The 19,145-nt window shown below is 47.9% G+C and overlaps 1 protein-coding gene and 1 pseudogene across 1 annotated transcript in view; one reads left to right on the top strand and one right to left on the bottom strand.

Moving 5' to 3' along the window:
* Positions 1–19,145, top strand: part of DPH7 (diphthamide biosynthesis 7) — an 807,287-nt gene that overhangs the window by 101,881 nt on the left and 686,261 nt on the right. The window lies entirely within an intron of this gene.
* Positions 7,153–9,987, bottom strand: LOC126937053 (transcriptional regulator Kaiso-like; annotated as a pseudogene).

Below are 19,145 nucleotides of genomic sequence, written 5' to 3'. Positions count from 1 at the left end.
CTCACTTTGTTGCCCAGGCTGGTCTTGAACTCCTGGGCTCAAACAATCCTCCTGCCTCCACCTCCTAAAGTGTTGGGATTGAAGGTGTGAGCCTCCACGCCGGGCATTGCTTTTTAAGAGCATATATAACTTAGCCATGAGAAAAACAGCAGCATTTTTCAGCAACAGTAAAAAGGAGAGAGGTGAGAGGAAGGTCCCCCAGCAGAGCCGGGCCAGGGTTGGGGGAAGAACCGTGGGCAGTGGCAGCAGCGACTCCAAATTCAGCCCCGGGCCCGGCCTGCAGGCCTGGCCAGCTCCAGTCAGGGTGGCCCCACCAGGGTGAAGGGCGGCTGTCCACGGCCTCCAGGTCACCAGCAGGGCCTGGCTTATAATCTATGAACCCCCGCCCCGTCTAGAGGCTAGGGCTGTAGATGGGGAAGGGATTCGGTTACAGAGAGGGCAGGGTGCAGGGGAGGATAGAAAGAGACCAGGGAGGTCCAGGCCCAGTGGGGGCTGAGCTGAGCTGAGGCGGGGCCGAGGAGTGGGAGGAGCGTGGTAGGGGCAGGTCCAGTGGGGCAGGGTCAAGGCTGTGTTGAGGGGCGGAGTGGGCGTGGTCGGGGCGGGGCCGGTAGGTGGGACCCGGCGGTGCGCCGCTGCACCCAGCCTGGAGCTGGGCAGACAGGCTGACCCAGGGACGCTGACCACCTACGTGAGCTTCCACTCAGCTTCAAGGCTGTGGGGATCGTTTCTTAGCCAAGGTGAATGGCCCTGAGCCCTCCAATGGGCTCTGAGGGTTTCAGTGTTTATTCTAAATGGGCTCCAACACGGAGTGCTCGTGCGCTCAAGAACCAGCTGGCCAGGAGCGCCTTCTCTCCCCAGTCACCCAGTGAGAAAGATCTGGAATGTTCATCCGCGGTCTTCCCAGTGGTCCTCTCCTGAGCACCCTGGGCATGGAGTTGGGGGACTGGGCACGCTTCTTCAGTGCGTGGTACTTTCTGTCCCTCCCAATGGCATTGGTCTCTCCCAAATTCCTCAGGCATAGGAACAGCCACAAGAACAACTCACATTTCCCAAAGCTCTCTGGGGGCACGGCAGCGCCCTGGGCAGAGGGGAGACCTGCCCAGCTCAGCGGGTAGAAATCCCAGTGCTGCTTTCCGTGCCCCCCAGGCTCGATGACTGCCATACTTACCAGCTGGGGGAGCTGGTGAGCCCTGCCAGTCTCCAGTGTCCACCCTTACTTACCCCGGGGCAGTGCTGCTTACAGCACGGGGACTCAGAAAGGCAAGGAGTTAAAGGCACACGGATCCTAGCACTTTGGGAGGCTGAGGCAGGTGGATCACTTGAGGTCAGGAGTTCAAGACCAGCGTGACCAACATGGTGAAACCTCGTCTCTACTAAAAATACAAAACATTAGTCGGGCGTGGTGGCAGGCACCTGTAATCCCAGCTACTTGGGAGGCTGAGGCAGGAGAATCGCTTGAACACAGGAGGCGGAGGTTGCAGTGAGCCGAGATCGTGCCACTGCACTCCAGCCTGGGCAGCAGGGCGAGACTCCCTCAAAAACAAAACAAAACAAAACAAAACAAAACAAAACAAAAACAGGCACACAGAGCAAGCGGCTGGAAAGCAGATGGAAGCGAAATGGGACCTTCCTCCTCCGAGCCTCCTGTGGATAAAAAGTCAAAGCTGGGCACTTCCCCTTGGCTCAACGGGGCTGCCGCCCTGAGCCCCTTTCATCATCCTCCCCACAGCCCTGAAAGTTCTGTAACTCCACTTTAGGGATCAGGGATTCTCGGTCCAGGGCCTGAGCTGTTTCTGGAGCTTTCACTCTGGGCAGTGTCGGGGAGGGGTCCCTGCTGCTTTCAGGTCTGGGCACTGCCCAGGACACCAGGGCTAGCCCGGAGTTGGGCCACCTGAGATTCTGAGGCTGCCCTCTCTTGAGCCCACGGTGCTGACTGGGGATCCTTCGTCTGGCAAACTCAGCACAAAGTCAGGAAAACAAAACGGTGTGCACAGAATGACACATTTCATGTTTTTGAAAACCTTTTGGCCAGGCTCAGTGGCTCACGCCTGTAATCCCAGCACTTTGGGAGGCCGAGGCGGGTGGATCACGAGGTCAGGAGATTGAAACCATCCTGGCTAACACGGTGGAACTCCGTCTCTACTAAAAATACAAAAAAAAAAAAAAAAAAAAAAAAAAAAAAAAATTAGCCTGGCGTGGTGGCAGGTGTCTGTAGTCCCAGCTACTCGAGAGGTTCACGCAGGAGAATGGCGTGAACCCGGGAGGCGGAGCTTGTAGTGAGCCGAGATGGCGCCACTGCACTGCAGCCTGGGTGACACAGCCAGAGACTCTGTCAAAAAAAAAAAAAAAAAAAATTTACAGCCGCGCTTGTGTGTGAAAACAGGACGCAGCGCTTCTGCCGCCCCACGTGCCAGTAATGCTCCCACTCCTTTACTCCTCATTCCCAGACCCAGGGGCAGGCTCTGCTGTCCTCTCCATTTTACAGGCAAGGAAACTCAGGCTTGGGGTAGAGACAGAGATGGCCTGTAGTGAGTGGGTCAGGAGCCTGGGACCTTTGGCTCCAGGGTGCCACATTCTCCCCCACCTACACTCCCAGGTAGAGGAACTTTTGTTGGGGGTGGGTGGTTACTTTCTGCTCATCTCCTTCCTTTTTTTCTTTTTTTTTTTTTTTGAGACACCCTCTGGCTCTTTCCCCGGGGCTGTAATGCAGTGTCCTGATCACCGCTCATTGCAGTCTTGAACTCCAAGGCTCAAGTGAACCTCCCACCTCACCTTCCTGAGTAGTTGGGACTACAGGTGAGTGCCACCACACCTGGCAACTTTTTTTTTTTTTTTGCGTTGTTTGTAGAGATGGGGTTTCGCCATGTTCCCCAGGCTGGTCTCAAACTCCTGAGCTCCAGTGATCCACCAACCTTTACCTCCAAAAGTGCTGGGATTACAGGCGTGAGCCACCGCACCCAGCCTGTCTTCTTCTATATGACTTTATTTTTCTCCCATGAGCACTTATGACTCTTTTAATCATGAACAAAAAAAACCTTCCTGGTTGGAGTCCAGTCAAGCAAGGAGAAGGAAGCATGAAGGAGGAAAGCGCAGCTGGGAAGCAGTGTGTGAAACTTAGTGACCACCCAGTGAGCGGGGGCGCCCCAGCCAGGCAGTTGCTCAGAAGCACAGCTCCAGACACAGGGACCCATTCTTTCTAGAACCTTCCCAGAGGACTGCTGCCTCCAGGGGGAGGTACTTGTTGTGATTTGTATGAGACATGAGTTGTCTGTTTCCTCTTCCTCATGACCAAATGTGTCTTTCCAATTACAGTCATTGTGAAAATGAAATGTGAGTGAACACAATGATTCCAGGGCAATGGCTGTCAACTGTGGCTGCTCTGTAGAGTCATCGGGGAAACCTCAAAAGATACTGAGGCCAGCCGGGCACAGTGGCTCATGCCTATATTCCCAGCACTTTGGGAGGCTGAGGCGGGAGATTGCTTGAGCCCAGAAGTTAGAGACCAGCCTTGAGCAACATAGTGAGACTCCATCTCTACAAAACCTTTTAAAAATTAGCCAGGCGTGGTGGCACGTGCCCGTAGTGCCAACTACTCAATAAATTGAGGTGGGAGGATTTCTTGATCCCAGGAGTTCAAGGCTACAGTGTGCTATGATTACACCACTGCATTCTAGCCTGGGCAACAGAGAAAGACCCCATCTCTTAAAAAAAATACTGATGCCTGGGCCAGGCAACTAAATCACAATGTTCAAGTGTGGGGCCTGGCAAAGGGAATTTTAAAAGCACCCCAGGTGACTCTAATGTGCAGCCAAGGTTAAAACTGTTGTTTTCTAGAGAGAGGGGGACGTGGAGCAGCAAAGAGAACAGATTTGTTTCTCTTGTTCTTTCACTATTTCTTTAGGTTCATTAATCAGAAATGCTTGGATACAAAGAAGGGAACAACAGATACCGGGGTCTACTTGAGGGTGAAGCGTGGGAGGAGGGAGAGGATAAAAAAAAATACCCATCGGGTACTACGCTTATTACCTGGGTGACTCAATAACCTGTACACCAAACCCCTGAGACATGGAGTTTACCTATATAACAGTCCTGCACATGCTCCCCTAAACCTGAGATAAAAGGTTTTGTGTGTGTGTGTGTGGTTTTTTTTTTTTGAGTTAGAATTTTGCTCTTGTTGCCTAGACTGGAATGCAATGGCGTGATCTCGGCTCACTGCAACCTCTGCCTCCCGGGTTCAAGTGATTCTCCTGCCTCAGCCTCCCAAGTAGCTGGAATTACAGGCGATCACCACCACATCTGGCTAATTTTTATATTATATATAAAAGTTTTTTTTTTTTTTTAAATCAAGAATACTTAGCATAGTTTATTTTCGTTCCGGATATTGCAGTGCATTTTTCCTGTTCAACATTTCCACAAATCTTTAAATAAAAATAGAGCAATAAACAGGCACCTCAAGGGATAGCCATTGTTACAGCATTCGCCTGAGACTGCCACTTCTGTTGCAAAGTCACAGAAACCTCCACCCAGGCAGGTACCGAGAACAGCAGACCCAGTGATAACGTGCTGAGTGGCAGCTCCAGAGGCTGCAGAATCTCCTTCGACCCCTGAGCGGGAGCCTGAGTCACCACCCTCAGTTGACACAGGAGGAAAACAAGGCCCAGAAGGTCCAGTGACTCAGGCAGCAGCAAAACTGCAATTTCAAGGCCAATTTGTTTCCAAAGCCCAAGCTTTCAACCATCATGCTTTAGGACACCATGCAGTCCTCCAGATTCATTATATATTTTATTATTTATTTATTATATTTTTGCAGGATTAAATCATTTTATTTTTGCCTTAAGAATCTCTAAAAACCTGTGGTGACTCACACGTGTAATCGCAGCACTTTGGGAGGCCAAGGCGGGCAGATCACAAGGTCAAGAGATTGAGACCATCCTGGCCAACATGGTGAAACCCCACCTCTACTAAAAATACAAAAATTAGCTGGGTGTGGTGGTGCACACCTGTAGTCCCAGCTACTTGGGAGGCTGAGGCAGGAGAATCGCTTGAACCCGGGAGGCGGAAGTTGCAGTGAGCTGAGATCGCACCACTGCACTCCAGCCTCCATCTCAAAAAAAAAAAAAAAAAAAAACAAAAGCTCTAAGAACTAATATCAGGCAATGATTAATGAAATGTAGAAATTAAAGTCATGACAGGGAAGATTATAGAAGCACGAACATCACAGTATTAGGAGAAATGAACAAGATTTCATATGGTTGACCAGCCAGGAAGCTAGTGCTGCTGAGTTGGCATTTAACTCTTTAGAATATGCATGCCTTGACAATACAAAATACCCTGGTCAATGTTTACCATCTTTATCTTTTTGGTACAATAGGGGAAAATGTGGTGTTATTTCTTCATAGTGGTTGTGTGTTGGGGATCGTTACCACCAAAATCATAATGATCATTTATAGCATATTTTAAAGTTAGTCTTGCAAGATCGTTATGGCATTTTAAAATCTCTGTAGTTTGAGCATTTTCATTTTATCATTTCTATTAACAAATTACTATTTCAAATAGTTCCTATCCAGAATATTTACAGGTAATTTAGCACAGGAGCAAATTTGAAGCTAACTTCAAAGAAGAAAAAAAAGTTCAATAGCCAGAGAGCTAAGTATAAGATAGAAAAACCACATAGTAATTTTAAACAGCATCTTGCTACAGATTTCCAATCCAATGAATACCAGGAATGAAGGATTTTTTTTCTCCCAAAGAAGTATTTCACATGAACTCTGAACCTTGGATATGGAAACTTCTAGAAAAACTGAAGACCCTGAGACACAAGTAAGTAAGAGTCTTCTGGCAAAAATACAATTTAATTTTCCAGTTTCCCTCCTTTCAGAAAATTCCAGAAGATACCTTCAGTAGGCACAGAGTTTATATGTCATACTCAAAATTTACAAGGTAAGCAGCAGCAAATAATTACATCCCTATCATTCAGAATAGATAGTTTTTCATTACAGAATTAGTTCCTGGTTTGTCGTAATAGGCTTGCAGAAACTGCCAAGTTTTATCATGCAAACTAATTGACCTAGTAATTGAGTCTGAAAGATCTGGAAGCTCTGCTCTCATCAGTGTCATTTACATTGGTAGAAGTAATCATGTCTAACTGGTGAAATAGCATTAATAAAACTTAAACAAATTTCCATTGAGAACATTTCAGAGTGCACACTATAGTCAAACAGCAATGTTATAAATACCTACACAGAAAAGAAACAGATAGGGCGATTCCAGATATCACAGAGTCTTAAGTTATAAGGTAATTTCAAATTTCCCAAGGGTTGGTTTACAAAACGGTTTGAAAGTCTAGACTTACAGAACAGAAAACAGACAAATGCACATTCACTCTACCCCTTGGCAAGCAAAGGATTTTGTTTTTTTTTTTGTATTATTGCATGAACTGATGCCTGATACCCTCAGCTACTGACTTAAGAAACGCTGAAACCACTACCTTCAAATCCAGCTTACCATTAGAAGAACGATGTATACATGAGAAATTATGATTAAAGCTTTAAGTTTAAAGTCAAGTAATACACTATTTTTAAAAATACATGGTAAGGAGAAAGAAAATATCTATGTTGAACTAAGAAATACTTAAGCCAGGTTGCAAATTACTAATAACTATGCACAACAATCTTTTCCAGTCTCAATTTTTTCCTTTGCAAAAAAAATCATTTACAGACATTCAACAAGTTAATTCTGTTATAAATGACAGGACATGTATATGTTCCAACATGCTTCCTTTTACAACTAGCACAGTGTGGTACCAGCACTTCAGTAAGTGTTAACTTTATTTTCTAAGTGTTTAAATATGTGTTGTTTTTGTTTTTGTTTTTTGAGATGGAGTCTCACTCTGTCGCCCAGGCTGGAGCACTCACTGCAAGCTCTGCCTCCCAGGTTCACGCCATTCTCCTGCCTCAACCTCCCAAGTAGCTGGGACTACAGGTGCCCGCCACCATACCCGGCTAATTTTTTTGTATTTTTAGTAGAGACGGGGTTTCACCATGTTAGCCAGATGGTCTCGATCTCCTGAGCCCTTGATCTGCCCACCTTGGCCTCCCAGAGTGCTGGAATTACAGGCGTGAGCCACCATGCCTGGCCTAAATATGTGTCATTTTAAAAAGAAAAAAGGTGATATTTGTTGTTGTTAAGATAAATGGAAACTGACAAGCCTAAATAACATTCCTTATGTAGTTTCTGATCGCTATAATATTGCAGCAATTTGCAGATGAAATAAAACTGATTTTTGAAGGGGTAAAAACCTAACAGATCTTGCTGAAAGGAAAATACTAGAACACTGATTCAACTATTTCAAATAAAGACTTCCTATTGGAGATTCTAAGTAATATGAACGTTTAAAAATATATGCCAGTAGGCTCCCACCCAAAATACATAAAAGTCTTACCTATGGAATCCATCATTTATAAGGATTTATACATAAAGATTCATTTGGTGGCTTTCAAATTCAAAATTTGAACATTTTCATGGGATTATTTCCAACCCTAAGAAGCAAAAAGGAAATCTCCATTCAATTCCATTCTCTATCATGTGACAGCCACAGAATTAAAAATACATGCAACAGAACTTTTCACATCCTCCTGTCTGCATTACAGAGATTTGGTTTTTTTGCCCACAGAGTCCATATTCCAAAGGTATAAAGTGGTCTATCCACCAAAGTATTTTACAGACGATGGCAATGAAAGCAAGGATCAATTCTAATTAGCTCAATCTAATTCGTTCTTCAGATGAGAGACTTGTCTGCATGGCTGTTTTCGTGGAGGGAGGACAGCAGGAAGTTGCCGTCCACCTGGACTAGTAGAATACACAACCCAAGTGGAGATTTATTCTGACATTTTCCAGAACAATTCTACAACTTCTTATTAACTCTTTATGCCATCTACAAGACACAACACCCATTTATTGTCTCAATGTTAAGAAAACTGAGAATCCAGCAGTAAAGTGCTAACATGGAAGGAGAACGTTGTAAGATGTACTAGGGTAGGCTAATAACTCCAGCTATTTTCTTTCTTTTTTTTTTTCTTTTTTTTTTTGAGACAGAGTCTCGCTCTGTCGCCCAGGCTGGAGTGCAGTGGCGCGATCTTGGCTCACTGCAAGCTCCGTCTCCCGGGTTCATGCCAACTACAGGTGCCCGCCACCATGCCCGGCTAATTTTTTGTATTTTTAGTAGAGACGGGGTTTCACCGTGTTAGCCAGGATGGTCTCGATCTCCTGACCTCGTGATCTGCCCACCTCGGCCTCCCAAAGTGCTGGGATTACAGGCGTGAGCCACCGCGCCTGGCTACTCCAGCTATTTTCAAAGAACATTCAGACTGCTTCAAATTCTATTCAGAAAACTCTCTCTCCAAGCTTTTTATTTTTTGCCTCTTTTAAATGAGCTGAAAGCTAACTATATAAACAGATGCTTGGAGCGGGAGAGGGTCTCACCTCTACCCAAACTTTCAGAAAAATTTGCTTCTACAAAACTTATCAACAAATAATCCCACTCCACTACCTTCAGATAAGGTGGCAGGTCAAATTAATTTGTTTGCCCCTTAATTTGTTTTACTGATCTTCTGAAACCCCTGCCTCATCATCCAAAACAAAACTTTCTAGTATTTCAGAGGAGTTTAGTAAGATTCTGGTATTATAAATTCAAACTCAGTACTGCCATCTGTTACATTCTATTTTAAAATGGAATCATTTTCCTGCCGAATAAAAATATCTTCCCAGGTCACTGGCTTGTTCTGAGTAGATGTTGTGGTCCCTACTGGAGGTTCTTTTCCAGTGTCAACCTTATACCCAAAACCATCCTCATTTATTGCAGGTGTAGTGCTTGATCTCGCAGAAAGATATGCATGTTGTCTGATCTGTCAAGACTTGTGTGGTTGTAAACGATAAAGCTTTGAGTCCCCAGAAGGATCTTGACTGTGAAAGGACTTTATATGTTTAGACATAAACTGAGAGTTGGTGAATGATTTGCCACAGGCCAGACACTGACACCTTCCCTCCCCTATGTGATGAATTTCAGGCTTTGTGCGGTATTTTTGCAAGAAGAAACACCTTCTCACAGTAATGGCACAGATACTTCTTCTCCCAAGAAAGAATGTGAAAATGTCTCCGCAAGCTTGTCAGACAGACGTATGACCTCTTGCATACGATACAGCTATACCCTTCCATCTACTCTGAACTCATAGTGACCATCATGTGTTACTTTCATATGTTTGTTTTTTTGCCATCTCGCTGCCAGACGTTTCTGGTATTTCATTCTCAAGTCTGGCCTCCCCTTGATCAGGGTCATCTTTTACAGTGATCACTTTGTCGTAAGTATCTTCATCGATATTTGCATAAACCTTGCAACTAGTCGATAAGCCTTCCCTCCATTAGATGTTTGAATCCTAAGTCTGGATCATTTGTATTTCTAGTAGTTATATCTGAAATTTTTAAGGAATTGGAAAGCAGTTCTTGGAGAAGTGTAAGAACCTGCATCTTCTATATTCGCAATCCATCAATCTGGTATTTGAGGAGGTATCAGCCCAGCCACTGAGAAGAGCTGATGGAAGTAGGTCCTAGAAGCCGAGGGAATATTCTTGTGGGTCCAGAATTTTCAGTCTTCCATGATCGTGGGAACATCACAGAAGAGTCCATGGCCATGTTGCTCATTCGAGGAGGTCAGCAGACTGCCAGAGTATTGACTGTCTGTAGCAGAAATCAGTTTTCTCCTCTCCATGCCTGCTTCACAGAGCCACCGCTTCTCCTTCTTGGGTCACAGGGAAGGCTGGGAGTCCCCCAGCAACAAGAAGGGCGCTCCCCAGCCATTCCATCCCTTCCTTAAACGTCGCTCCAGTCTTGGTCGATGTGGATGCAGCCGCCGCCTCATTATATTTTTTAAAAAACATGAAAAGTCATGTCATATTCTAGCCATATAACAAATGAACCAAGAACTGTTTAGGATCCCAAATTCCAAACACAGCCAAAAGCGTGTAGCCAATGTCTTAAATTCCAAGTCATTGGTTCAGATGAAACCTGGGAAGCTAAAAGTCCAATAAATCCCATTTTTAGGAAGAAGGAAAAACCGCCCTGCCACAAACCAGCAAACTCATCCTATCTGTATGTTCACAGGGATGTGATGTGCAAAGCAAACCCTGACACGTAAAGGCAGCTAAGACAAAGAGCTGGCCAGGTCCCTGCCCAGCCATCCCCCATCACAGTATCTGCTGAGGCTGCAGAGCAGAGACCCAACACACAGACACCCAACCTGCAGGGCACGGCCGGGGCTTCTGCCCAAAACCAGCTGTGCCAGGCGCCATCCTGACACCTGCTCACCCTGACAGCTGCCCGCCCAGGAGAGCAGAACACAGTGGGAGATCCAGGGCCTTCCTCGGAAGAGCACCGGGAGATCCCCTGTCTCCTCCGCAGGCTCCCTCTCTCCAGGCCAGGCCTGCCCTTCACAGCACAGAGTTCACCCTTGGTGTCCCCAAGACTCTGCACTTCTTGGGTGGGCCGGTGTCTCTCTGACTTTCTCTCTTTGGGCTTTCCGCTAACCCTGGCCCTGCAGGGCAGTTCTGGCACTTGGGGAAGCCTCTAGAAAGACCGTGGGCAGAGGCAGCAATGACCCAGGCCCACCCAACCCCAGAGAGCCCTGGGGACATGCCCTGCCTTCCGGGAGAACTGCCTGGTGCCCCCGTCAAGCAGATCCTGGGGGCCCTGTGTGGGGGTCAGATCCCTCTCCTCAAGGAGCCCCCTTGGCTCTGGGGGAACCAAGTGTGGGTGGTCAGCATCAGCCATTGCCCATGCGGGGACACTGAGGACCAGAGGGGCACATCCAGCCTGGGAAAGCCAGACCACGCGAAGCTCTTGGCATTGTCCTCACCTGCTCCGTCAGCACCACCACCCCCAGGGGGCAGCTGGGTGACCCCATCTCACAGCAGGGCAGACAGGGCTTCGAAAAGCCCCTGTGCAAAGCAGAGCTGGGACTTGAGGCCACCAGATTTGGTGCAGAGGAGAGAGCTTGGATCCAGGGACAAGCTCTGCCAGCAGGGAGGACAGGACTGGGTGATGGGAGCTTAGTTTTGGAATAAAAATCTGCAAAGGAGCCATCTGTCCAGAAAGCGCCACAGAAACAGAGTTTTTAGTGGCAGCCACCATTCCTTGAGGGCCTCCCATGTGTCCAGCACTTTCCAGAGTGTTCTCTCTGATTCCTCCACACAGACCTAGCAAGGGCAATGACTGCCGGGCCTGGGCTGCAATGGTGGGCTGGGCTGCAGTGTTGTGGCTGGGCTACAGTGGTGGACAAGGTTGCAGTGAGGGGGCTGGGCTGCAGTGGTGTGTCTGGGCTGCAGTGAGGGGGCTGGGCTGCAGTGGTGAGGCTGGGCTTCAGTGTTGGGGCTGGGCTGCATTGGTGGGGTTGGGGTGCAGAGGTGTGTTTGGGCTGCAGTGGTGGGTCTGGGCTGCAGTGGTGGGATTGGGCTGCATGGTGTGTCTGGGCTGCAGTGGTGGGGCTAGGCTGCAGTGGTGGTGTCAGGCTGCAGTGGTGTGTCTGGGCTGCAGTGGTGGGGCTGGGCTGCAGTGGTGGTGTCAGGCTACAGTGGTATGTCTGGGCTGCAGTGGTGGGGCTGGGCTGTAGTGGTGGGTCTGGGCTGCAGTGTGGGGCTGGGCTGCAGTGGTGGGGCTGGGCTGCAGTGGTGTGTCTGGGCTGCAGTGTGGGGCTGGGCTGCAGTGGTGTGGCTGGGCTGCGGTGATGGGGCTGGGCTAGCGCTTCAGGAGTGGGTCTCTCAGGCCTGTTAAACCAAATGCCCTGCACCAAGGAATCCACACAGAAGCCTGACGGGGGTGGCTACTGATGGCTCAGGCTTCTGCACCACTTGCCCTGGGATGTGGGGGCTCCGTGAACCCTAGTATTGTTACCAGAAAGGAGTCCCAATCCATACCCCAACACAGGGTTCTTGGATCTCGGCTGACTATTACTAACACTTATTTCTGGATATATGTTAAACAACAGGTGGACTGTTTGTGAGTTTTCCAAGAAAGGGGAGGGGATTTTTCTGAACTGAGGGTCCCTCCCCTTTTTAGACTATATAGTGTAACTTCTGGACGTTGCCATGGCATTTGTAAGCTGTCATGACGCAGGTGAGAGTGTCTTTTAGCAGCTAATGCATTACAATTAGTGCATAATGAGCAGTGAGGACGACTGGAGGTTACTTTTGTCGCCATCTTGGTTTTGGTGGGTTTTGGCCGGCTTCTTTACTGCTTCCTGTTGGATCAGCAGGGTCCTGGGGACTTGTATCTCGTGATACTAAACCTGCCAACCTCCTATCTGATCCTGTGACTAAGAATGCCTAACCCGAGAATGCAGCGCGGAAGGTTCAGCCTCATTTTTCCCAGCCCCTACTCAGCATGGAGTCGCTCTAGTTCACTCGCCGGTGACAGCGATGATCTGTCCTTTACTGGGGCTCAGTCTTCACCCACTGAGGGACTCTGGATGGGAGAATGTGTTTGCTTGGCGGGGATGAGCAGCCGAATTTCCCAGCCCCTGTGATCCAGAGGCTCTTCCAAGACACTGAGACTGGAGAGGAGTGGGGGTTCTAGATGGGGGTGGGCATGAGAGGCTGGTGATGGCTTCCTTTTCGAGAGGGGATTTAGCCTGCAGGAGGACAGCTTTGACCCTCTATGAGTTCATGTCTGTTCCAACCAATCAGTACCTGTTACTTGGCCACCTCTGACCCCCCAAACTGCCTTGGAAAACCCCTACCTATAAGCCTTTGATGAAATGATTTGAGTACAAACTCTCTCTCCCACGTGGTGTGGCCTGCCTGTGTCTATTAAACTCTTTACTGGAATACAAGGTCTTTATTTGGGGAGGAGGCAGGAAGAACCCCTTGGGTGGTTACAAAAGGCAAGATGAAATTCCTTTGAAAGGCAGAACTCCAAAGGAAGAGGTGGGGTCTGTGTGTTTCTTCTGCCACCTGAAATAATTGAAAGCCTCAACATCCAATGTTATGGAGTTCTAAGTTTGAGGACCACCACTCAGAAAACACAGACTCTAAAGGAATGGGCTCCGTGCTCTGAGATGGAGGGATTAGGGCTTCACTGAAATGGGAAAATACAAGGTTTAGCATGATTACATTTTCCACGTAAGATTGGCTTATGAGTTGCAGCAATTTGGTTATATCTTGTTCCCTTCGGGAAAAGTATATTTAACATTCTGTTTTATGGTATTTGATAGGCATGGTGTCTTCTGTGCCATCCGGTCTGAGTTGGGTACAAGAAAATAAAGAAGTTAATTTGTAACAAAAGGTCAGGAACTAGGAAAGGGAAGGGGTCTTACATCTGGTGCCATTTAATCTTTCATAGCATTTTACAAAACAAGAAAGGAAGAGTGTTAATCTATAATTAGAGAAGCAAAGTTCACAGCGACTTGCTGCTTGACCAGGGTCTCACAATCACATTGCTTCGGGGCTCAAAGTAGTTTAAAGTTCTAACAGCTTTAATTTGACGAGCTTATTGTTGACAAAAAGTCAAACTCTGCAAAATATTTGAAGAGATTTATTCTAAGCCAAATCTGAGTGACCATGGCCAGAGACACAGTCCTCAGGAAGTCCTGAGAACATGTGCCCAAGGCAATCTGGGCACCACGCCAGGCGCAGTGGCTCAAGCCTGTAATCCCAGCACTTTGGGAGGCCGAGGTGTGCGGATCATGAGGTCAGGAGATCGAGACCATCCTGGCTAACTCGGTGAAACCCCGTCTCTACTAAAAATACAAATAATTAGCCGGGCGTGGTGACAGGCGCCTGTAGTCGAAGCTGCTCGGGAGGCTGAGGCAGGAGAATGACGTGAACCTGGGAGGCGGAGCTTGCAGTGAGCTGAGATTGCGCCACTGCACTCCAGCCTGGGCGACAGAGCCAGACTCCATCTTGAAAAAAAAAAAAGAAACAAACAAAAAAACACATTGGTTCCGTCTAGAAAGGTGGGACAACTCGAAGGTGGAGCGGGGAGGTTCCAGGTTAGAGGTAGATTCAAATGTTTTTTATTGACAATTGGTTGAAAGAGTTATCACTAGAAAGGAATGTCTAGGTTATAAGGGTTGTGGAGACCAAAGTTTTATCATGCAGAGGAAGCCTCCAGGTAGCACGCTTCAGAGAGAACAGATTGTAAATGCCTCTTATCAGACTTAAGGTCTGCGTTGACGTTTCATGCTGGTCAGCCTTTGCTGAATTTCAAAAGGGAGGAGGACATAGATGAGGCATGTCCACCCCCCACCCCCCCCACCTTCTCTTCACAGCCTGAACCAGATTTTCAGGTTAACTTTGGGTTGCCCCGGCCAAGAAAAGGGGTCCATTCAGATGGTTGGGGGAGTGGGCTTAGAATTTTATTTTTGGTTTACACTATTTTCAAGCTTTTAACACCATGAGCCATATTCTGCCAGGTGTGGCCCTGGGGAGGGGCCCCTTACCATGTGATGGGAGGTGCTACCACGGCTAGGCAGCTACTTGCCATCAGGCCACAGAAGAGCCTCTTGGACCTGGGGAAGGACCTGTGAGACTCTATGAAGAGGAAAAGTCAGTTTTGAATCAAACCCATTTTATAAATAAGAAAAATTAGAAAACTCTTCTCAGAAGGTGGCGGGGGTTGAGGAGGGGGACCCAGGGGCACCTAAAGGCTAATTCTTGCTAGAGTCATTTACATTTTAACTTAAATTTTCTAATGTTGTGAATAGACTTAATTATCTGTTCACAACTTTTAAAAATGGCTAAACATGGCTGAGCGTGGTGGCTCATGCCAAAATCCCAGCACCTTGGGAGGACAAGGCGGGTGTATCACTGAGGATAGGATTTTGATACCAGCCTGGCTGACATGGTGAAACTCCATCTCTACTAAGAAATACAAAAATCAGTCAGGTGCAGTGGCAGGTGCTTGTAATCCCAACTACTCAGGAGGCTGAGGCAGAAGAATCGCTTGAACCTGGGAGGTGGAGGTTGCAGTGAGCCCAGATTTCACTACCACACTCCAGCCTGGGTGATAGAGTGAGACCCGTCTCAAAAAAGAAAAAAAGAAAACAAAAAAAAGCAATGGCTAAACATTATTTTTAAAATCAAAACCATTTCAAAGCCCTTACTTCACTGGATTCTCAGCCAGGGCTGCCCCCAGAGCAGAAGGCAGCTGTGGGAAGCAGAGGGGTGGCCTCACCTCCACCTGGAAGATTCCTGCTCAGATCCTGGGTCACCTGCCCCACTGATGATGCCCCAGCTGCTCCTGCTGGGAAGCCGAACCCAGAACCCACTCAGGTCTGGTCCCCACTCCGCCCCCAGCACCCCTAGTGCGGTCATGTGGGAGGATGGGGCCCCAGGCTGCAGGGGCGGAAGCAGGTGGGTCAAGGCTCACTTCGCCCGCCTGTAGGTGTTGGTCTTTGTTTTTTAAACTAAACAGAGCGCAGAGGGGCAAGGAAGCAGAAGTGACTCAAACTCTGGGCGAGCCAGAGCCCATGGAGGCGGCAGCTCTCTCAGCACTGGGGACATGCCCAAGGCTGGCTTTGGGGTCAAAGAATAATCAAAGATGACACTTTGGGGCTGCCCTCTCCCCAGCCCTCCTGGGCAAAGTCGGTGCATCCGAGGAGTCAGCCTGGACTCGAACCTCTGACACCCGACCGCTGCTGGCCTTGGTGCCGGGACCCGAAAGGGTGAGAGGACACAGGGAGGGGTGTGGATGGGGAGAGCAGCCGGACTCTGCCCAAGCAATTTAGGCGCCTGCCTCATCTGTGGTCCCCCACACCCCCAGCTCACCGAGCAGTGGAACAGCCCCTGGAAATCCCCAGGGAGATGGGGCCCCGGGATTTCGGTGAGGCCCTGTGCCCAGGCTGGCTGCACCCCACCTGAGGGAAGAGTCACTCCAGTCCCTCTGGGCTGGTCCATGTGCAACCACGGTAGGACACAGGTCATCTCCATTGAAACGAAGAGGGAGGAAGGGTGTGCCTCCCTGCTCCTTCCCCACCCTCGCAGGGAGGGGCGGTTGCCCTTAGCAACGGGATGCCCACGTGGGATACTGGAAGTCTCAGCCTACCCCACCCCACTCCTCCAGGCCTGGTTTCTCCTGGGTGCAAAGGGTTACTTCAGAGCTGTCGGGCCTCCAGAGCAGCACATTAAATGTTCTGGAAACTAGGAGATGTGGCACTGCTGTACAACGGTCAGGAATAGCCATCCTGTCCTCCTGACCCAGGGAAAACCAACTTCTGTTTGGAAGGAGTACAGGGTGGCACCTGGCCTTTGGAGTCAGGAAGAACCAGGCTTAAGTAGTAGAACTGCCTGACCTCCAGCTTGTGACTTCAGCTCCCAGGTCCGTTCTTGATTTGGGTTGACTGGGTGGGGCACATAAGAAGCTGCGTTCATTCTTTCTTGCCCCTCAGGCATCCTGTGCTCTCAGGGTGCTGGGCGCTGTTTCAGGTCCCAGTACACAGCACAGAGGGAAGAGAGTGCCTGATGGCATGGTGATTGGTCTTAGTGGGGACAGCTAGACACTAAACCAGGAGTTCTGTCACGCCAGTCGGTGATAAATTCACTTGAAGAAATTTCCACTTCCAGGCAAGGTAGAACAGATGCACCTGTCCCCATGCCCTATACTAAGGACAGTTAAAATCCCTGTATATTTCCCTGGATATCACACATACGTATATAACTACGTACATAAATGTATATATATATATATATCAAACACTAAAAGGTGGAGAGAAGAAGGCAGACCAGGTAGGGACCTTGGGACCTGAGGAATGACATGACAGGAGTTCCCTGGATTTTCTTTCTGTCTCATATATCTGTGACTGTGTGCTGGAGAAGCCAGCAACATGAAACACCAAAAGGCACAGACAAACAACAACAACAAACCCAACAAGCTGGCCCTCAGCCAAAATAGCTAGGCAAGAAGAAGAAATAAAAGGTATCCAAATTGGAAAGGAAGAAGCTAAATTGTCCCTGTTTACAGATGACGTGATCTTAAAACCCTAAAGATTCCACCAACAAGCTGTTAAAATAAATGAAATCAGTAAAGTTGCAGGATATAAAACTAACATACAACAATCTGTAGCATTTCTATACCCTAACAAAGAAATCAAGAAAAACAATCTCATTTACAATAGCTACAAAAAATACTTGCTAATAAATCTAACCAAGGAAGTGAAAGATCTGTATGCTGAAAACTATAAAACATTTGTGAAAGAAATTGAAGATACAAATAATTAGAAAGTTATCCCATATCTGAGATCAGGTGCCAAAAAAAAGACATCCCATGTTCATGAATTGGAAGAATTAGTATTGTTAAACTGTCCATACAACCTCAAACAATCTACAGATTTAATGCAATCCCTATCAAAATTTCATTGACATTTTTCACCGAAATAAATAAAATAATCCTAAAATTCGTATGAGGGAGTAACACCCGCTCCACAGTGGCCAAAGCACTGTCAGGTGCCACACGCAGCCTGTAGGGACATGTGGACTGCAGTACTGGCCCCACCTAAAGTACCGTAGAGGCCCAAGAGACATGAGCCAGGGCCATTTTAACTGTCAGTAATGGCCACAAAGACCCTTAAATAGCCAAAGCAATCTTAAGCTAAGAGCAAAGCTGGAGACAATATATACTTCAAAATATACTACAAAGCTATAATAATCAAAACAGCATGGGATTGGCATAAAAACAAACAGACCAAAGGAACAGAATAGAGAGCCCAGAAGTGAATCCAGGCATTTACAGTCAACTGATTTTTGACAGAAATGCCAAGAAACACAATGGAGAAATGATAGTCTCTTCAATAAATGATGTTGGGGCCAGGTGCAGTGGCTCATGCTTATAATCCTAGCACTTTGGGATGCCAAGGTGGAAGGACCACTTAAGGCCTTCCTCCAGGCTCCGGAAGAGACCTCCTCCATGATCCCTTGTTTAAGGGGAAGCTTCCTCAGGACCTCACTGTGGGGCCTGAAGGTGGCTGCCCCTCCAGGAACTTATGCCCCAGGCACTGAATTCCAGCTGCCTAAGTCTGTGTGCATGCGTCTTTGTTTCTGTGCATGTCTGCATGTCTATGTATCTGTGTGTGTGCATGTCTGTATGTCTATGTGTCTGTGTGTCTGTGTGTTTGCATGCATGTCTGTGTGTCTGTGTGGTCTTATGTGTCTGTGCACTTCTGTATGTCTTTCTCTGTGCATTTTTGCATGTGTCTCTGTGCATGTCTGTCTATATGTGTGTGTCTTTGTATCTGTGTCTGTGTGTGTCTGCATGCATGTCTTTCTGTGTGTGTCTTTCTGTGTATGGCTGTGTGTCTGTGTCTCTGTGTGTGTCTCTGTGTGTCTGTGTATGTAATGGTGCGTCTCTGTGGCAGGAAGAGGTGTGTGCGATTGTGTGTCTGTGTCTTTCTCTGTCTGTGTGTGTAATGGTGTGTCTCTGTGGAAGGGAGGGGGTGTGATTGTGTGTCTGTGTGTGTCTTTCTGTGTACGTCTGTGTATGTAACAGTGTGTCTCTGTGGTGGGGAGGGGGGTGTATGTGATTGTGTGTCTGTGTGTGTCTTTCTATGTGTGTGTGTAATGGTGTGTCTCTGTGGTGGGGAGGGGGTGTGTGTGATTGTGTGTCTGTGTGTGTCTGTGTGTGTGTGTGTAATGATGTGTCTCTGTGGCGGAAAGGGGATATGTGTGATTGTGTGTCTGTGTGTGTCTGTGTAATGGTTTGTCTCTGTGGGAAGGAGGAGGTGTGTGTGATTTTGTGTCTGTGTCTTTCTGTGTGTGTCTGTGTATGTAATGGTGTGTCTCTGTGGCAGGGAGGGGGTGTGTGATTGTGTATCTGTGTATGTAACAGTGTGTCTCTGTGGTGGGGAGGGAATGTGTGTGATTCTGTCTGTGCGTGACTTTCTGTGTCTGTGTATGTAATGGTGTGTTGCTGTGGCGGGGAGAGGGTGTGTGTGATTGTGTGTCTGTGTGTGTCTTTCTGTGTGTATGTATGTAATGGTGTGTCTCTGTGGCAGGGAGGGGGTGTGTGTGATTTTGTGTTTGTGTGTGTCTGTGTATGTAATGGTGTGTCTCTGTGACGGGGGGTGTGTGATTGTGTATCTGTGTATGTAACAGTGTGTCTCTGTGGTG

The sequence above is a fragment of the Macaca thibetana genome, chromosome 15 (genome assembly GCF_024542745.1).
Source record: "Macaca thibetana thibetana isolate TM-01 chromosome 15, ASM2454274v1, whole genome shotgun sequence".
Taxonomy (NCBI): domain Eukaryota; kingdom Metazoa; phylum Chordata; class Mammalia; order Primates; family Cercopithecidae; genus Macaca; species Macaca thibetana.
Note: the sequence above shows the minus strand (reverse complement) of the source record. Positions and strands in the feature narration are given on the sequence as shown.